Source organism: Schistocerca gregaria, unplaced genomic scaffold (assembly GCF_023897955.1).
Source record: "Schistocerca gregaria isolate iqSchGreg1 unplaced genomic scaffold, iqSchGreg1.2 ptg000448l, whole genome shotgun sequence".
Classification (NCBI taxonomy): domain Eukaryota; kingdom Metazoa; phylum Arthropoda; class Insecta; order Orthoptera; family Acrididae; genus Schistocerca; species Schistocerca gregaria.
The window spans coordinates 109,780-123,001 of NW_026061869.1; the positions used below are offsets into that span (position 1 = coordinate 109,780).

At 42.1% G+C, this 13,222-nt stretch overlaps 1 non-coding gene across 1 annotated transcript; it reads left to right on the forward strand.

Annotated features, from left to right (window-relative positions):
• The first annotated feature begins 12,666 nt into the window (after positions 1 to 12,666).
• Trnat-ugu (transfer RNA threonine (anticodon UGU)) lies at positions 12,667 to 12,741 on the forward strand. The gene has a single exon. It is a non-coding gene; the product is annotated as a tRNA-Thr (tRNA).
• Positions 12,742 to 13,222: the final 481 nt, after the last annotated feature.

Consider the following 13,222-nt stretch of genomic DNA (forward strand, 5'->3'; position numbering starts at 1 on the left):
GACAATATTATCTATGTGGTCCTTCCAACTGAAGTTGTTCGTAATTTTAACACCCAGGTACTTAGTTGAATTGACAGCCTTGAGAATTGTACTATTTATCGAGTAATCGAATTCCAACGGATTTCTTTTGGAACTCATGTGGATCATCTCACACTCTCCGTTATTTAGCGTCAGCTGCCACCTGACAAACCATACAGCAATCTTTTCTAAATCGCTTTGCAGCTGATACTGGTCTTCGGATGACCTTACTAGACGTTAAATTACAGCATCATCTGCGAACAGTCTAAGAGAACTGCTCAGATTGTCACCCAGGTCATTTATATAGATCAGGAACAGTAGAGGTCCCAGGACGCTTCCCTGGGGAACACCTGATATCACTTTAGTTTTACTCGATGATTTGCCATCTATTACTACGAACTGCGACCTTCCTGACAGGAAATCACGAATCCAGTCGCACAACTGACACGATACCCCATAGCTCCGCAGCTTGATTAGAAGTCGCTTGTGGGGAACGGTGTCAAAAGCTTTCCGGAAATCTAGAAATACGGAATCAACTTGAGATCCCCTGTCGATAGCGGCCATTACTTCGTGCGAATAAAGAGCTAGCTGCGTTGCACAAGAGCGATGTTTTCTGAAGCCATGCTGATTACGTGTCAATAGATCGTTCCCTTCGAGGTGATTCATAATGTTTGAATACAGTATATGCTCCAAAACCCTACTGCAAACCGACGTCAATGATATAGGTCTGTAGTTAAATGGATTACTCCTACTACCCTTCTTGAACACTGGTGCGACCTGCGCAATTTTCCAATCTGTAGGTATAGATCTATCGGTGAGCGAGCGGTTGTATATGAGTGCTAAGTAGGGAGCTATAGTATCAGCGTAATCTGAAAGGAACCTAATCGGTATACAATCTGGACCTGAAGACTTGCCCGTATCAAGCGATTTGAGTTGCTTCGCAACCCCTAAGGTATCTACTTCTAAGAAACTCATGCTAGCAGATGTTCGTGTTTCAAATTCTGGAATATTCCATTCGTCTTCCCTGATGAAGGAATTTCGGAAAACTGCGTTCAATAACTCCGCTTTAGCAGCACAATCGTCGATAACAGTACCATCGGCACTGCGCAGCGAAGGTTTTGACTGCGTCTTGCCGCTTGTCTACTTTACATACGACCAGAATTTCTTCGGATTTTCTACCAAATTTCGAGACGATGTTTCGTTGTGGAACCTATTAAAGGCATCTCGCATCGAAGTACGTGCCAAATTTCGCGCGTCTGTAAATTTTAGCCCATCTTCGGGATTTCGCGTTCTTCTCAACTTCGCATGTTTTTTCCGTTGCCTCTGCAACAGCGTTCGGACTTTTTTTGTGTACCACGGGGGATCCGTTCCATCTCTTACCAATTTATGAGGTATGAATATCTCAATTGCTGTTGCCACTATGTCTTTGAATTTGAGCCACATCTCGTCTACATTCGCATAGTCAGTTCGGAAGGAATGGAAATTGTCTTTTAGGAAGGCTTCTAGTGGCACTTTATCCGCTTTTTTAAATAAAATTATTTTGCGTTTGTTTCTGATGGATTTGGAAGAAATGGTATTGAGCCAAGCTACAATGACCTTGTGATCACTAATCACTGTACCAGTCATGATGCTCTCTATCAGCTCTGGATTGTTTGTGGTCAAGAGGTCAAGTGTGTTTTCGCAACCATTTACAATTCGCGTGGGTTCGTGGACTAACTGCTCGAAATAATTTTCGGAGAATGCATTTAGGACAATCTCGGAAGACGTTTTCTGCCTACCACCGGTTTTGAACAAGTATTTTTGCCAACATACCGAGGGTAGGTTGAAATCCCCACCAACTATAACCGTATGAGTTGGGTATTTATTTGTTACGAGACTCAAACTTTCTCTGAACTGTTCCGCAACTGTATCATCGGAGTCTGGGGGTCGGTAGAAGGAGCTAATTATTAACTTAATTCGGCTTTTAAGTATAACCTCCACCCACACCAATTCACACGGAGTATCTACTTCGACTTCACTACAAGATAAACCACTACTGACAGACACAAACACTCCACCACCAATTCTGCCTAATCTATCTTTCCTGAACACCGTCTGAGACTTCGTAAAAATTTCTGCAGAACTTATTTCAGGCTTTAGCCAGCTTTCTGTACCTATAACGATATCAGCTTCTGTGCTTTCTATTAGCGCTTGAAGCTCAGGGACTTTTCCAGCGCAACTACAACAATTTACAACTATAATTCCGACTGTTCCTTGATCCAAGCACGTCCTGTAATTGCCAAGCACCCTTTGACATTGCAGCCCATCCCGCACTTTCCCGAGGCCTTCTAACCTAAAAAACCGCCCAGTCCACGCCACACAGCTTCCGCTACCCGTGTAGCCGCCAGCTGAGTGTAGTGAACTCCTGACCTATTCAGCGGAACCCGAAACCCCACCAGCCTATGGCGCAAGTCAATGAATCTGCAGCCAATAAGGTTGCAAAACCGTCTGAGCCTCTGATTCAGACCCTCCAACCGGCTCTGCACCAAAGGTCCGCAGTCGGTTTTCTCAACGATGCTGCAGATGGTCAGCTCTGCCTTCATCTCGTAAGAAAGACCGGCAGCCTTCACCAAATCAGATAGCCGCTGGAATCCAGAGAGAATTTCCTCAGATCCAAAGCGACACACGTCATTAGTGCCGACATGTGCCACCACCTGCAGCTGGCTGCACCCTGTGCTCTTCATGGTATCCGGAAGGACCCTTTCCACATCAGGAATGACTCCTCCCGGAATGCACACGAAGTGCACACTGGATTTCTTCCCCTCCTTAGCCGCCGTATCCCTAAGGGGTCCCATTACGCGCCTAACATTGGAGCTCCCAACTAATCGATAACTAAAACCTGAATTGTACTGTTTCCTACGGGCTAATTACATCAACCTAGAAGCATCCTCTATGTTCTACTGTGTTGTTTTTAGTGTCTCTGCATTCCTTAGCACGCGACATAAGTTTGCAGACGATAAATGTAACCGTTTCAGAGAGAAAAGCTGCCAATGTAACGCTCTGGCAATACGTCGATTTGATAGCAAATGACGAAAACGGGCTTATTTCTTAGGTTTTTACTACATATGAACACTTTTCACATTCTCTCGTGTAACGTGGCTTTTAGGCCTCTCTTCATGCAAAATCTTAAGGTCGTCGGTAATGTCAAGGCACCAAAGCCGGATAATAAGTCAATAATCGATTACTAAAACTTAAAGTTTACTGCTTCTTACTGGCTGATTACATCAACTTATAAGCTTCTTCTGTGTTTTACTGTGTTGCTATTAGTACCTCCACATAGCGCAGCACACAACATAAGTTTTCAGACGATGAAGGTAACCACTTCACAGAGAAATTCCAAATTCTGTGTCTGTGTCTACTGCCTGCTCATATTGTTTAAAGCAGGTTGCTCTAAATGCCCAGTGGATCTGATTCCCTTGATACCCATTCTAAACAATCTCGGATTGGGAAAGGCTAAGCTCTGCTTATACTTATAGTCTGGGAAGTTGACATATCTTAGACAGTAAAATATGATGGTTAAAGATGTCCACTGAGTATTCCCATATACACTGAAGTTAGCTTTGAACAACAAATTATTAATTGGCCACCTACTCTTGACTCAATAGCTACTAAGATCTTTCACTGGTGAAGGAGGTGACAACGTTGTTACGTCCATTAGAGGCTTCTGTAGTTTGCTGAGAATGATGTGATATAATTGTGCCTTGTGATTTTCTGTGGAGTTCCAGAGTAAGTTCTACACTGGTGCAGGACATCCATTATTGCTGTTCTCATTCGAGGCAATCCTGGATTCTAAATCTCAAGCACCAGAGGATTAGAAACAGCAATGCAACCTCTGTCTTCCTGGCTGTCCACTATTTCAAAGTGCTGTGGTTGACAGTCTCTTCTCATTGTGCAGTGCTTGTAGATTATTGTAAATGGATAAACTGCAATATTTAGAACATCTCATTCTAAACTTTTTAAAGAACGAGACTTTTCTGTCACGACCACTTTTTGTGTGAGGTGATAAATACCAGGAATTTGGTTGTATTTTGAGAACCTAATGGTGACATACATTAGTGTCTGTGTAAATTAATGGAACTGGATTTTTCCTGAGGTCGGCAGTTTTCCGAAGGTCGGCGTTTTCCCACGAGGTCGGCGTTTTACCCCGAGGTCGACGTTTTTCCCTCGAGGTCTGCGTTTTTCCCCGAGGTCGGCGTTTTTTCCCTAGGTCTGCGTTTTTGCACTGAGGTCGGATCGGCGATTTTTTCCCCGAGGTCTAGAAATCTATCGGTATATTGAAAATCCAAAGTATTTTGATGTATATCGAACTATACTGATATGTCAAGTCAACTTGAAACATATATCCGACCACTAGATATCGGTATTTATCGAGATAGCGATATATTTCGATATACCTATTTATTTCGAGAATCGTTTTCTTAGGGGTACAGATTTTTTTCAAGACGTCCATTCTTTCCCATTATCGATTCATTTCGATATATCGACTTATGTCGAAGCACTCATTATACCGAGACGTCGATTTATTTCGAGATATCTATCTATATTGAGGCATCCATTTATTTCGAGGTATCAATTGATTTCGAAGTATCCATTTATGTCGAGATATCGATTTAGTTTGATATACCGAAACAAATCGGGTTGTCTGTTTATTTCGAGCTATCGATATATTTCCATGTATCGGTGTACTTCAGATATCGATTCCTTTCGAGATATCGATATATTTCAAGAAACCTCTATATCTCAAGTAATCCATAAATTTCTAGATATTGTATTTTTAGAGATATCTTTATATTACTAGGTACCAATATATTTCAAGATATCGATATATTTCTATACCTCGATTTATCTCGAGAGGTCCGTGAGATTCGAGATATCGATCTATATGGTAAGCTGAAATGCGTATAGATGTCGATATATTTCGGGATATCGAATCATTTCGATGTAGCTGTCTTTTGGAGGTGTCGATTTATTTCGAAGTTTCGATTTTTTTCATGGTGTCGATTTATTTCGAGGTTGCGATTTATTTCGGGTTGGCGATTTATTTCTGGGTGTGGATTTATTTCGAGGTGTCGATATATTTCGAGGTGACGATATATTTCGACGTTACTTGTCGACTGCATCAGCTTAGAACCTATTTCGTACAGAGTGGTGCGACTGCATACCTCAGAAGGCGACATTGATATCCAGACGATGAATGTAAACGTTTCCGAGAGAAAAGCGTCCAATGTGACGAATTGGCACTACGTCATTATGAAAACAAATGACGGAAACGTGAGGTTTCTGCCACTCAAAGTGCTGCCAACTTTCACCCCACCCCCTCCTCACTCTCCCCAGTCGTGGCGATCAGCTGGTGTGATAGAAATGGACACAGGAAAGTAATAACGTTCCATGAAATCCCATTCTAGGGAGGTTCAAGGGTAAATGTTCCAGACGGTTTATTTGCATTAAGACACGCATACTGGACATCTACAATGTCACATCTGCCAGATCGTTTCTATTGTCAGCAGTGGAAAACAAAACAGCGTACTGAAAAAGCCAAAGTGAGACGCGGTTTTTGGTAGACGAAATAATAAGAATACTCTAGGCACTGATAATGATGATCTAATGAGAATTCTGGTATTGTTTTGAAAGATGCATTTAAATATGCATTGAACGTAGCTCCAAATTATTTTGAGAATTATAATTGCGGTATGATGGATCTACATTGGAGATTTGGTAATGCAAAACATTTCGATCTGAGAATACTTTACGTGATAGAACGGCATTGACCTTGTGTGTCATTAGGGTAAAGTTAATTTGCCGCCATTAACATAAAATTTATCCGCCATTAACATAAAATGTATTTTTCAGCTTACTTCAATAAGGACTCACTTCAGATGATTGGACAACTAAAGAGAACTCAAACCGTTATTTTAATAGTATTCGTAGGTCCAATGCAGCATTTACCGTGGACAGTCCCTGAGTCAAGACTGTCAGTTTTATGTAGGGAGCACTCCTTTAAGAAAGCACTCCGTGTTCAGGCCACAAGTGGCCAATCAGGACCATCCGACCGCCACGTCATTCTCACTGAGGGTGGAGGAGGAGCTGGCTCTCCCACTCGTTGTGGTAGTTTCCTTTGACTGGAGCCGCTACTATTCGGTCGAGTAGTTCCTCAATTGGCATCGCAAGGCTGAGTGCAACCCGAAAAATGGAAACAGCGCATAGCGGCCCGGATGGTCACCCATCCAAGTGCCGACCACGCCCGAAAGTGCTAAACTTCAGTGATCTAACGGGAACCGGTGTATCCACTGCGGCAAGGCCGTTGCCCCTACCACTTTTACATGATATTTTTGATCGTAGATCAGGTCTGATGGCTGGAAAGAATGGACGTTTACCATGTTATGCACATTTATATTTTCACTACGTCGACACAGCTGGTCCAATTTCGACCAGCGGTGATGGTAGCCATAATGATCGAGCCAAGCATCCTGTGTACATTGGTTGCACCCAAGTGTGTGGGGATCACAGCATTCGTGACATTTAAATTTGTTACTTCTTTGCTACTATATTCGCAATAAATTTTGCAGACAGTATCCGCATATGACGCTGAATGCACCTACAAAATTATATCATTGTACGACACATGTTTCAGGAGATACGTCATAAAAACTCAGGACAAGGCCAGACGCTGCATAGTACGGACGTGGACGCACAGCTGTAAATAAATGCCTGGTCAACACCAAGCTTTTCCGCTAGTCATCTATAAAGATAAAAAATCCCCAATATTGTCCACCAGCATATTTTTGAAAAACCTTTATTTTGTCATCCATTTCTTTTTCCTGTAAAAATCGTAAAAGCCGCATCATTGTGTTTTTAAAAATCGTTTCCTATTGTTATCTCTTTTTATGTATTTTAAACCATTTATCGCTTGTGTAACCTGTGGCTACAAGTCCATTCCCTTTATGGGGTAATCGAAATAATGAACAACGGAAAAAAGTGTGGGTCAATTTCTTCCTCATTTTTCGGAACATTTGATAATAGTATATCGTTGGCTCTTTGAGGGCGTGGTAGGTACATACAAGAGATTAGTGTAAGATTAGAATTTGGGTTAGATACAGTGCCAGGAGGTTCTGTTTCTATCTGGCTAGCTTCAAAGTACTTCACCATCTACTAAGTGATGCGTTTCATTGTGAATGGTGTGGTCTGTGCTAGGTCAACCGCGGAGGTTGCATCGGTTCACGTGAGATCACCGAAGTTAAGTGCGTTGTCGGGCGTTGAAGGCACTTGGATGGGTGATCATCCAGGCCGCCTCATGATGCCAATCGAGGAGCTACTCGGCCCAATAGTAGCGGCTCCGGTCAAAAAATACCAACATAACGACCGGGAGAGCAGTGTGCTGACCCCCGCCCCTCCTGTTCGCATCCTCCACGGATGATGACACGGCGGTCGGATGGTGCTGTCCCAGTAGGTCACTCGTGGCCTGAAGACGGAGTGCTTACAAAGCAAACTACTCTCCAGTGGATGGTCGTACTACTGAGACCTTGATGCCTGGCATCAATAACAGATGGCAGCACAAGAGGTTGGCTTACGCCTACTGCCGAATTTTGCGATCTGTCGTAAGCCTGCGTAAGTACGTGGGGCCTTCCGTCTTAAGTGCAAGCATATCCATTGCGTTTTCTGCCGCGCGACTTGAGTGGAATGTTTCATTATTTCTGAAATATTATAGAAATGTTTTTCGTTGTATATCCTCACCATCGGTACTGAATTTACTGTAAAATTACTTGCTCACTTTTCGGAACTTCCGTTCATAGTAAATCGATACTATTTGAAGCTGTGGTAGACACGAGTCTAGTGTGCTTCACCTTCAGCACCTTCTGTGTCAGTCTCGGTTCCTAGGTCCCTGATTTCACAACGAACAGTTCGTTGTCTACTGAGTATACTGTCTGTTGCACGACACTATCCCTCCCACGCTGCTAAATGTAGGTCGTCGGCAAAATATGACTGCAGTGGAACAAGGGCGTCTGCAGAAATTTCCCCAGGAGGTGGTGGTGGCATTGTTAGTGGTGTGTGTGTGTGTGTGTGTGTGTGTGTGTGTGTGCGTGTGTGTGTGTGTGTGTGGAGGCCATTACTATGAAATTCACACAGTCCAGACCGCCAAGGAAAATAAACCTTGAGATTTGGAAAGGTTGTTGATCTTATACCGCTTATACTGCATATTTCGAAATTCCACCTCTAAGGGGGATACACAGGAAATGAAAGGATTTTTGAAACATGTAGCTATTAAGGTAATTTTGAAGCTAGGCAGACGAAAATTTGTATCTGGTTTCTAGGTCAGAAATAAAGAAATATGTGTTCCAGTATTATTGGGAATTTAACCTCTATGAGGTGAAATAGTAGGTGAACATTTTATCTTGAGATAAAAAATTATGGAAGGACTATGGAAGTATTTTTAAGGCTATATCTACGAAAATTGGTATTTGACTTCAAGGTTACAAATAAGAAAATACGTATTTTCGTGTTTTTGGAAGTTCAACCCCTAAGGGGATGAAATAGAGTGAGCTGGTGCGTTTATGGCGCCAGTTTCCGTCGATCGATGTTTCGATCTTTGAGTCGCGGTCCATAGGACACTGCTCGCTAACCGACTGTAGTAGTTCTCTGTGCGGCCCAACATGGGGCTTACCGCGCTTACACTGGACACAGTTGCCAACAAATCGCATGCCATCGCCATATAGGTTGGGCCAAAACATGTGTTCCCGAACTCTGTTCAAGGTCTTGTAGAACCCCAAATGATCCCCTACCGCCGAATCGTGGAAATATCTGAGTGCCATGCTAACTCGTTCCTGTGGAATACAGACCTTCCCTTCACCACGGTTGTCTTCCCCTTTACACAAGACACCCCCCGCCCACCCCACCCCCCGAAGACCTCGCCATCCGCCAACTGCTGCCGAATCGGTCCCCACCCGGGGTCCTCGGCCTGTTTGCCGGCTAAGTCGCAGAAGAAGCCGGGTGTCTCGGAGAGAAGGAAATTGACCCCCAGATCCGGCTCCACGTGGCCCTTGCCTTCCCCAGACTCTGCCGCGAACATACGGATAAGAGCGTCGCCAATTCATTGTCTCTGCCACTAATATGGCGAACCTGGAGATAAGTCTCGTCATCTTAACTTTGGTATGATTTTTAGCGATCTTATTAATCAAAGTTTAAGGGCTGGCACTGGCCAAGTAACTCACGGAGGCTCATTGGTTTCAGTCCAGTTGTATTGCTCACCTGTTCTCCAGATAGGGTTGTGTAGTTTATGTCTCAGAAAATTGTCTGCTCTTGATGTGTGTTGTGTTAGAGATAACTGGCAGCGGTCGTCGCTAGCATACTGGGAGCAGAGCACCACGGCGGCAGAGAGATATTTGAGGCCATGTCCTCTCCTTTACATCTTGGGTTATGTTGTCACTTTTGCGTGATTCCATCTTTCCGGTGCTGAACTATAGCATCCAAAGTTCAATTGCATTGCCATGTTGAGTATATTTCTATGTCATTCTCTGCCTCGTGGATCTCTTGTATTGATATGAATCCTTGGTCTGCTCGCGTCTATCGCCAATTCACACGAAATATTGAAGCAACCTTATTTTAAGGGTATTGTCATATAGTCATGTTCTAGTTGTAATCGTTCTAAGAATATTGTTGATTAATCAACTGAGTAAGTAACTTTGAAGGTCCGTTTAGTCAAAATTAAAGGACCCCCTTAATTGTTTTAGTCATTTTTATACAGTTTTGTTTAGGAAAGTTGGCAAGCCGAACGTTAAATATCTGTATTCTTACGCTTAATCTGTTTCTCCCCTGATTGGTAGTAGTGAGAGTTCTGCTATGAATTTTATGGACATTTGTGCTATTTAAGTAAAGCTTTACCTAAGTATATATACCTAGTCATATTCAAATTTCAAGTTTTACGGGTCTCGTTCCACTTAACGAAATTTATTTATTATTTGTCCAACTGATCTGGCCTTGTGATTTTATAATGCTTTTGATTGTAATAAAATATGTAGCAACTACAACGGATTACTATTGTGATTTTGGTGTGTCACTACCATACCCCATATCACAGAGGATGAAATGTTTCATGAAATATATGAAAACCTGTTTTTGATACATTCAACGATTAAGAGGGTGGAATATAGGATGTAATGTTTTATGAAAGTATTTCAGTGCGAAAGAGTTTTTAAAGCGAAATCTATGAATATTGTGTTATTGAAAACTACGTGTTTCACTGTTTTTGGAACTACAACCTCCAAGAAGGTGCAATAGGGGCACAGGTTTCACTGACCCATAGCCTTCCAGCCCAACCTGCAAAGTATACGGACTTGAAATTTGATGAAGGTGTAAATCTTACGCTGAAAGCATCATTTAAGAAGAGATTGTTCGAAATTTCACTCCTATGGGGGTGAAACATGGGTTGAAAGTCTTTTTTTTTAAATATGTCCCTATGTCCCTATTGAAGCTATAACTACAAAACTACGAAAATTGACATTTGGTGTCTCAGTCAGATACAAAAAAGAAACAGGTTTTTAGCATTTTCCGAAATTCTTCCATTGGGGGATAAAATAATTAGTGAAGGTTTTTTGAAAATAAATCATTATTAAAGAACTACTGAAGCATTTTTATAGCTACATCTAGGAAAATAGGTATTTGACATCTCGGTTGGATGTAAAAAAAATGTGTTTCGTTGCTTTTGGAAATTTAACTCACTAATAGAGTGAAATAGGGGATGTAATGTTTTATGAAATATTTCACTATGAAAGCATTTTTAGAATTAAATGGATGAAGATTTGAATTTGGCTCCTCGGCTCTAAATAGAAGAATACGTGTTTAATTGTTTTTGAAACCCAACCCCTAAAGGGTGTGAGATGTTTCAGAAAATGGTTCATTATGAAAGGATTGCTAAATATATCTGACAATTCGTATTCGGCTAATATGTTACAATTTTTAAAAACTACGTGTTTTTCTGGTTTTGGAACTTCGAGCATAAGGGGATGAAAATTTTAATGAAATATTTATTGCGTTATATTAAAATATTTTAAATCTGCATCTATGAAAACCGGTATTTCACTTCTCAATTAGATATAAAGAAATATGCGTTAGGGAATGAAAGACTGTACGGAGATATCACCACAAGAATACAAACGGCTTGATTAACAAAAACCTTGGACTCCAGCTGTCAGCATTGCTTTTTGATCATTCAGTAAAAGACCATGCTTCAACGGCGCTAAGTTTAGAAAGTTTAGAAAGTGTTGCAGTTTATAAAAGACATAAAAAAACGATTAAAGAAAAAAATTCTTTGCAGACCATGAACGGTCTACGCAAGTAAAGAAGCGGATGATAAGCTAGCTCTTTATGCAAATGAGTTGGTCAGTTTAAGTTCCGAGACATGTCATGCAGCAGGAACGGAATCCTATAGTTGCTACGATTGGCTAAAGGAAAAGTTTTGCAGAATCACTCGAAATCACTTCTGCAAGTGGCTAAGAATCTCGTAATGAATAAAAATTCTGTACTGAGAATTCCAAGGTGGGAGATGCAAGATTCCCCCCCCCCCCCCTTCCCCTTCCTCACAATGCTATCCTTCTTTACCTACAGCAAAAAATAAATAAATAAATTAATAAATAAAACTAGAGAAATTTCTACTGTGAAACTATTTGCATACAAGAGAACGGCCCTTGAAATTTAACTCTTCAAAGTTTTAAACCCTGCTCATTCCGGATATTGATTAGAAAGTGTTAATCCACATGTGAAACCTGAGTATATAATCCCTGTGACATTTGATCAACGGTGTTCCATAAGGACAGGTTCTCATTCAAAACGTTCGAAAATTCAATTTCTTTGTAGTTGCATTTTTTAAAGGTGTACTTGTCTAGACTCTTGGAACAGAAAGTTTTTTTTTTTTTAATCCGTGCTTTACAAAAGTTTCTACAGTCCATTGTTTGAAGCAGTGTCACGGCTGCCATGAGCCGCGCGGGGTACCCGCCATGTGTCCAACGCCTTGTCACGGTTCGCGCGGCTCCCCCTGTTGGAGGTTCGAGTCCTCCCTCGGGCATGGTTGTGTGTGTGTTGTCCTTAGCATAAGTTACTGTAAGTAGTGTGCAAACATACGGACTGATGGTTCAAATGGCTCTGAGCACTTTGGGACTTAACATCTGAGGTCATCAGTTTCCTAGAACTTAGAACGACTTAAACCTAACTAAATTAAGGACATCACACACACCCATGCTCGAGGCAGGATTTGAACCTGCGACCGTAGCGGTCGCGTGGCTCCCGACTGAAGCGCCTACAACCGCTCGGCCACATCGGCCGGTCTATCATGTATTCTAGAAGAGTTGAAAGGTCGTCAGTGGCGCCTGTTCTTTCGAGAGCAGTTACTATCTTCATATCTATGGTTAAACGTTACCCAGCCATTGACCTTCGTCTATGCGAATGCGCACAGGTTGCCGGAACTCTTACGGGAATCGTCACCTTAGTGTGAGCCAGTAATGAGTGGATGGACAAATACCTATTAAGTACATTACGTATGCGGATTGTGGACGGTTGGGGATGTGAGTCTCACGGGAAGCGTGCGAGGGATAAATTCCTGCAGTCGTGCTGTTCATGTGTGCCCTCGATGGCTCAGATGGATTGAGCGTCTGCCTTGTAAGCAGGAGATTCTGGGTTCGAGTCCCAGTAGGGGCACACTTTTCAGCTGTCCCCATCGAAGTATATCAACAACACCTGTCGGCAGCTGAGGGTTTCAATTAATTATCAGTTGTGAAGGTGATTCGATGAACCCTTTGCCAGGCACTTAAATGTGTTTTGCAGGGTATCCATATAGATGTAGATGATAACTCGTCCCGTGTCGCACGTGCTCAAAATGATTCATACTGCAGAATGCATGCAAACATACTCACCGAAAATACGGACGAATATCAAGTGCAGGCTGCCGAGTGCTGCATATCCAGCTTTGACAGATCGGCTTTTCCTGCCAAGAAGAACAGGAAGTTGCTGTCTAGGAACAATCAGAGGTAGAGGAAGGGTTGATAAATACTCCTTGACTTGCAGACTAAACGTAAATAACGAAAATACATTTTTGGTAAAAATTGGTCAAAACATAATCAGTTGCCCTCCGTATTGGATTAGCTGTTTTGAATATTGAAAATCTGACTTCAGATTCGTT